The sequence below is a fragment of the Petaurus breviceps genome, unplaced genomic scaffold (assembly GCF_028583685.1).
Source record: "Petaurus breviceps papuanus isolate PSGF00001 unplaced genomic scaffold, PetGlider_PUasm1.0 90681, whole genome shotgun sequence".
Taxonomy (NCBI): Eukaryota; Metazoa; Chordata; class Mammalia; order Diprotodontia; family Petauridae; genus Petaurus; species Petaurus breviceps.
In genome coordinates, this window is record NW_027187307.1 from 6997769 (window position 1) to 7005642 (window position 7874).

Below are 7874 nucleotides of genomic sequence, written 5' to 3' on the forward strand. Positions count from 1 at the left end.
ATACACTCTGATCATTTAGTATGGATATAAGCTACGAGATGTTTATTGATCTTATTTCATACATTAAACTTGGCTCTTTTCACTAGTCAAACTGCGATAGCCTACTTAAAGAAGCAAACTTAAATCCCAGCGTGTTACCTTCACCAGAATAGACCAAGATTCGTAAAGCAATCCACAAAATTTAATCCTGGAAAAATGACAAAGAGGTTGCTGGCTCATCGGGTAGGATTTTGTTTGCGTGTACATATGACACGCATTCATTTCAATACACATTTAGATGAAGATTTCTTGAGCACCTGCTATGTGGGGAGTGCTGTTTCAAGTATTTTAAGAAGGCTGTGAAGGATACTATTGCAATGGCCTCATGACTTGGCATTAAAAGCCCTCCATTTCAATATTTTCAGCCTCATGCTCAACTATTACCCTATGTATACCGGGTACTCTAGTCAAACTAGATTACTCTTCATACCTTAAACACACCACTTTCTTTTTTATTTTATTTTATTTTTATTCGGAGAGTAAATAACCATGTATAGAACACCGAGCACCATGTCTTACCAGTTTTTAAGTATATAATGCATTTGATTAAATGTCTTACTTTCAAAACTGTCATGCTTATCTGGGCTTCCTTCTGCACTTCCTTCTCTTGTAACAAATCTATACGGTGACCATGTCCAAGCATGGCTTTTTCTTGACCTTAAGTTTATCATTCTCCACCAAAGGCCCACTGGAGATGTGGTTGGTTATGGCTTTGATCAGAACTTCTAAGTGTTTCAAAGGGTTGTTTTTTAATGTTGTGGTCCTTATAAATATTGTTCTACGGGTTCTGCTTGCTTCACTCTGCATCAGTCCTATTTCCCAGGCTTCTCGGGAATTACCTTTTCTCTCATTTCTTACTGTATAATAATATGCCATCATGTTGATATGGTGCAGTTTGTTCAAACATTCCCTTTAGACTCTAGTTCTTCCTGTGCTATTTTTCTGCTTTCAGATCCCTTTCAGGATCAGGAATTTCATTTTGCTTCCCTGGTATTAATCTCCTTCTTAATCTTCCCACTCCCAGTCCTCATTTGTTTCCCTGTGGATTCTAATGTATTTCTATGCCAAATTATTTCTATGCGTGTATTCATTCAGCCCTCATTTGTCTGTTTCAGATAAGAGTGAAGTTCTTCTGATGCCCATTCCCCACAACTTTTCTTCCATCTTTTTATACTCTTCATCTCATGTGTGAGAAACAGCACATTCCTTTCCTTTCCTCCTCCTTTCTACATTAGCATATTCCTTTTATCTTCCCTTTACTTTCATCTCTTAAAACCCTCAGAACAGAACAAATCTACCCTCCAACCCACCCCCTGGAAAGGGACTCTGCTGTTTCTTATCTAACTCCCTAAATGCACTTTGAAGACATTGAGGTTATTCTTTAAAAATTTATTTAGTATTTTATGTTTTCCCATTTACATGTGAAAACAATTTTTAACATTTGTTTTTAAAGCTCTGAGTTCCAAATTCTCCCCCTTCCTCCCTCCCCACCCCACAACCCCATTGAGAAGGCAAGCAATTTGATATAGTTTATGCATGTGTAGTCATATAAAACATTTCCATATTAGTCATGTTATAAAAGAAAACATGACCAAGCAAAACAAAACAAAATGATATTAAGGTTCTGAAAGGACACTTGTTCCTTCTCTATTAGAATTTTAGCATTGTCAATTTCAGCCCTTTCACAATGCACAAATTAATGGATGCTTTTAGCTTTCTCTTGAATCTTTTGTTTGTATTACAGAGTTACTAATCACCTCTGGTCTTTTCATAAAAAATGGAAGAAAGTCCTCTATTCTACTAAAATGTGTTTGTTTTTTACCTTTATAGGGCTATACTCAGTTTTGCAGGGCAGGTGTTTCTTGATTATAAGGCCATATATTTTGACTTGTACAATACTATATTTCAAGATTTCTTCTCATTTAAAGTAGAAGGTGCCAGCTATTATGCGATCCTATTTGCTAGATAATGAAACTCTTTTCTTGCTTCTTATAGAATTTTGTTTTTGTTGAAGTGGGAGCTCTAGACATTGCCTATGACATTCCTGGGAATTGTTTTTTTTTGGAATTCATTTCAAAAGTTGATCAGAGAATTCTTTCTTTACTTTTTAATTCAGTTCTAATAGACCTGGGCAGTTTTTAGTTATGATTTCTTCAAATATATATATATATATATATATATATATATTTTATTTTCTTGGTCAGGCATCCCAGTGATTTTTAATAGTATTAATATTTTTTCAATTACTAAGGAATTATTTCTCTCCCTCCTACCTCCTACCTCCCACCCCCATTGAGAAAAAAAAAAGAAAAAAAAACCCTTGTAACAAATATCCATAGTCCAGTAAAACAAATTCCCACATTGGCTATGGCCAAAAATATATGTCCCATTTTGAATCTTGAGTTCTTCACTACTTTGTTAGGAGGTAGATAATATTCTTTTCTATTCTCTGGAACTTTAGTTGGTCATTGCATTGATCAGAGTCCTGTCTTTTGTAGTTTATCTTCACAATGCTGTTCTCCTGGTACTGCTGACTTCCTTCTGCACTGGTTCATCTAAGTCTTTCCAGTTTTCTCTAAAACCATCCCTTTACTTCAAGGGATTTTAGCTTGGAGACTGTGAACGTGTTTGCTTTTTTTTTTTAACATATGTTGATAACTATACTTGAGTATAATCAGTTTCTTTTGTAATCCTATAGATTTTATTTGGTACATTTAAAACAGTTTATGAAGGATTCCATAGACTTCACCAGCCTGCTCAATGAGTCTATCACACACACACACAAACACACCCACAGAACCCTAGATTTAGTCAGTCCCGATGGCACAGTAATGCCCCATTACATTCATATGTCACCATTTGGTTAGCAATTCCCCAATGTTCAACAGCCCCTTTGTCTTCAGGATTTTGCTACTACTGTCATAAGTATTTTTGCACAAGTGGGTAATTTTCTTCTTTTCATTATCTGTTTGGAATATAGGCCTAGTAGTAATATCACGGTATACAAAGCTTAGAGAGCATATTTCCAAATCATTATAGCTCCACCAACAGTACATTGACATTGCTTATTTTTGCACAGTCCCTTATACATTTGTCACATTCCTTATTCTGGTCAATTATGCCATTCTTACAGATATGAAATGGCCTGTCAGATTTGCTTTAAATTACGTTCTCTAATCATTAGTGATTTGTAGCATTTTTCTTGTGACTTGGATAGCTTGGATTTCTTCATTTGGAAATTGCCTGTTCATATCCTTTGACCACTTGTCAGTTGGGGAATGGTCCTTATGAATTTAAAACAGTTCCTTATATTTCTTGAAAATGAGACCTTTGTCAGATAAATTTGCTGTAGAGGTTTTTGGTTTTTTTTCCAAGTTACCTTTTTTCCTTTTATTTGTAGCTTTTTTTTGCTTTTATTTATGTAAACACATTAATTTTACGTAATCCAAATTGTCCATTTTATCTTCTGTGATCCTCTCTTTCCTTTATTCAAGAACTCTTCCCCCATCCATAACAGTGAAAAATATCTCCTTCTTGGCTTTTCTAATTAATTTATGATGTGATTTTTTTATCTAAGTATACATTTACTGCTTATCTTAGTACATGCTGTGAAATGCTGGTTTAAAACGAATTGCTATGAGAATGCATTCTTATTTTCCTGAAAGGTTTTTTTTTTCCTTTCGGTGGGGAGAGTCTTCACCCCAATATCAGGAGTCTTTGGGTTTATTAAACGTTAGGATATTTGCTTTGTTTGCTCTTGTATGTTGTGAGCCTAATCAGTTCTACTGATCAAACTCTCTCTTTTTTAACCTGTGCCAAATTATTTTCATGATTAATGCTTTGTACTATAGTTTGAGATCTGGTACGGTGAGGCTCCTTCTCAGTTTTTTCATTATGTCCCTTGAAATTTCTAATCATTTGTTCTACTAGATGAATTTCATTATTTTTTCTAACTCTAAAAAGTAATCTTTTGGTAGTTTGGCTTGTTACTGAATAAGTAAATTAATTTATGTCATATCATTAAAAAAATTTTTGGCCCAGGCTACCCATGAGCAATTCATATTCATTTCATTGTTCTGGTCTCTCTTTATTTTTGTAAAGACTATTTTGTAGTTGTAATTATACAGGTCCTATGTCTGTCTATTTTGATATCTTCCTGCTGTGTTTTGTTGGTTATATAAAGAAGTGCTGATGATTTTCTGGATTCATTTTATATACTGAAACTTTACTGAAGTTATTGTGTCATTTAAAAAAAAATTGACTCTCTAGGGTTTACTAAGTAAAATCAATGATGACACTGAAGTTACTTGTCAGTTTGTTCCAGAAGTTCAGAGAACATTTGGATGGAGGCCTTGAGTGTACATCCTGACTCCTTCTGCTAGATTGGTTGATAATGTATTTTCCCCAGCAGTCAAGATCCAGTCAAGGGCATCACCCTTTCCACCCAGCCTACCCTCAGCCTTATCTCACTCCCTTACCACATAAGTTCCTTCTCTTTTAAACAGAGGTTCTTATCCTAGGACCTATGTACTTTTCAAAAAATATATTTTGATGACTATTGCTCAACATAATTGAATTAATTTCTAATTGTGCAGATTTTATTTTAAGCATATAAAAACCCTGTTCTGAGAAGAGATCCCTGGGCTTTACCAGACCGATGGCCAAAGGGGTCCATGACACAAAATGGCAAAATGTTAGGATGCTTTAAATGCTTCAATACTGTTAATGCTTTATATAACGTCACACGAGCCTCTATTCTACCATTTTCTCTTTTTTTCAAGTTACTGCTTGGCCTTTCTTTCTTCATTATTTTATACCATAATTTTATCTCCCACGCATTCCCCTCATTTGCATTTCCCCAGATCTCAAATGACAAATAAACTATGTTTCAGTCCATACCCACTGAGATTTTGCTTTGTTACCCTTAGTATCATTTAGATTTTTAAAACTGGTAAAGCTTCCATTGTGCATCTGGCTACTGGCACCCCCCATGTTTTGGCCCCCTTGGGCTCCATCACCCTTTAGAAAATGTAGCAGGCTCTTTTTTTCCTGAACCATCCTCCAGTCCTGTCAATATCCAGCTTCAAAACAACATCAGGGTCCATCTGTGCTCATTCTGTTTGCAGGTATGTGATAGTATGCTACTTGTCATAAAGGTGAGTGGCGTGAACCATCTCATTTTAGATGCATTCACAGGATACATGTGTTTTCCAGAGCTGTAACCATCTCCTGGCCTAGGCTCTTGACCCAAATGCTGCCAATCTAGGCCAGGTGAGTTCAGACTCCTCTGGCTTCTTTCCAAGCCTTTTTATGTGTTCAAGTCGTTGTCCCTTTCTGGCTGGAGGCCTGAAATATGCAGTGTTCCAGTACAAGCTCTGCTGAAGCGTGTCTCACTCCAAGTCCTACTAGCTACACACTCTCACTTGGCTCTTCAGAATCTGTGATTATTACAGTATTAGCTCCCTCTTCCCATGGTTTATGTCCTATCATTTGGAGATATGGCACACCAGGTATTGCTGACTGAGCAAGGAGGGAACATATTAATGTCCGCCCAACATTTCCATGCAGGTTCATATCACTCAGTTCCTTGCTTTCTGCCAGCCAGTGACAGTCAGCCTAGGGGCTGGGGAAGAGAAGGGGAGGGACTATACATTTATTTAATGCCTACAATGTGCCAGGCACTTTGATAAATGCTTTACAGATTTTATCTCATTTGAGACTACAACAGTCCTACAAGTTAAGTTCTTTTATTCTCATTTTATAGTTGAGGAAGCAGAGTTTAAGTGACTTGCCCAGGGTCACACAGCTAGTACGTGTCTAAAGTCAAATCTGAGCCCAGATCTTCCTGATTCCACTCTATATATTATGACACATAGCAACCTCTTAAGTAGATAGTCATAGATATGTATGTATATGTGTGTGTTTGTGTTGTAGTTGATGAATAAAATTCTTGATGAACAGAAGATCTTGGTTTAAGGCATTAAATAAAATCCTTTCTGCTCTCACCACCCTAAACCAGATCTTATGACATAGAAGAATGTTGACTTTCAAGTCAGAGAACCTGGGGAAAAGCCTTAGATTTGCCTCATGCTACCTGGTGACTTAGATCAAGTCTCTTACCCTTCCTTGGCATCAGTTTTCACATTGATCACCTGAGAGGAGATACCCTCCAGCATCCCTCCCACTTCTGAATCTGTGACTTTCTGTCCTCCTACCAGAATTGTATGTGTAACTTCTGCAAGCTTTCTGGGCCTCAGTTTCCTCATTTGGAAAATAAGGGGGTTTGACTAAGGTTCCTTCTTTCTCTCATAAATCTGTGGTCTAGAATCCTCTGAATTACAATAATAAACAGCGTTTACTAAACAACATGTCAGCTACTGTGCTAGATACTATGATATGACCTACTTTCAAGGAGCTCACCTTCCACTAGGAGAGACAACAGAGTGGGGACATACATGCGTGAGAGTACTGACTCTGCATTCTTATTGGTAGAGGGAACTGGGTACTTATTGACTTAGGAAAGCACACATTAACATTACCTCTGTTCCAGTGTAGTGTTACTTATGTTGTTAAATATTTCCCAATGACATTTTAATCTGGTTCAGCAATGTTGTGGGCACCTTGGCCTAGAGCCCTGAGAAGGCAAGGGGCTTTCCAGGGTCACATACCCAGTACCCAGGATACATTAAAGACACACCTAGACCTTAGGTCTTCTTGGCCACTCCAAGCTGCCTCTGTTTAATTAGATCCAAGATAAATATGAGCTTGTTTGGGGAGGGAAGGTACCAGCTTCAAGTAACCTGAAGCTAGAATGTGGAACTTAACGGCACATTTTGTGATTCTGAAGTGAGGAGAAAGTATGTTCCAGCTGTGGGGGATGACCTGTGCCAAGGCACAGACATGAACATAGAACCATATGGTTGGTGAACAGCTGGCCTCTGGATTGTGCAAAGGAGAGGATTGTGCCATCAGCCCAGAAAGGGAGGCTAGAGTCAGATTGAGAAGGGCTTGAAAAGGCCAACAGAGGGCTTGGTATTTTATTGTCAGCCCCACGCTTCAGGAAAAGCACTTCAACAGTCATGTAGAAGACAGGCTGGAGAGGGGAGAGATCGGAGGCAGGGAGGCCTATTAGGCAGGTGGCATCATAATTCATCTAGAGATAATGACCCCCAGAACTTGTGGGATGGCTATATGAGGAGTGCCCAAGGGACAGATGTGAAAGACATAATATATATATATATATATATATATATACATGTCTAGTGAGCACATATTCATAACAGAAAATCATAATGTCCAAGAGTACTCTGCCCTGGCCACCACATGCTAGGAAGGGCATTGCTAAATTGAAGGGTATCCAGAGGAGGGCAGCTAGAAAGGTGAAAGTCCTTTTGTTGAAGAAACTGAAGAATAGATGACATACAGGGGACTTGATAGCTGTCTTCATGCATTTGTCACATGGAAGAGGAATTAACCTTTTTCTGTTTGTCTTAAGTGGCAGAAGGAAAAATGGGCTGGAGTTGCCAAGAGGCAAATTTCAGCTTGATATAAAGGAGAAAAACCTTTCTAATACTTTGAGATATCTGAATGTTCAATCAGCCGCTTCAGGAGGTAGTGGGCTTCCCCTTAATTCGAGGTCTAGAAAGTTAAGGGCATTCTTGTTTAGGTCGAGGTTGGACTAGATGCCCTCTTGAGTCCCTTCCAACTTGGAACTTCTTTTTTTAAAAAAGCAATTGGGGTTAAGTAACTTGCCCAAGGTTTCATGGCCAGTTACTTTGTGTGTGTGTGTGTGTGTGTGTGTGTGTGTGTGTGTGTGTGTGTGTGTGTGTGTGTGT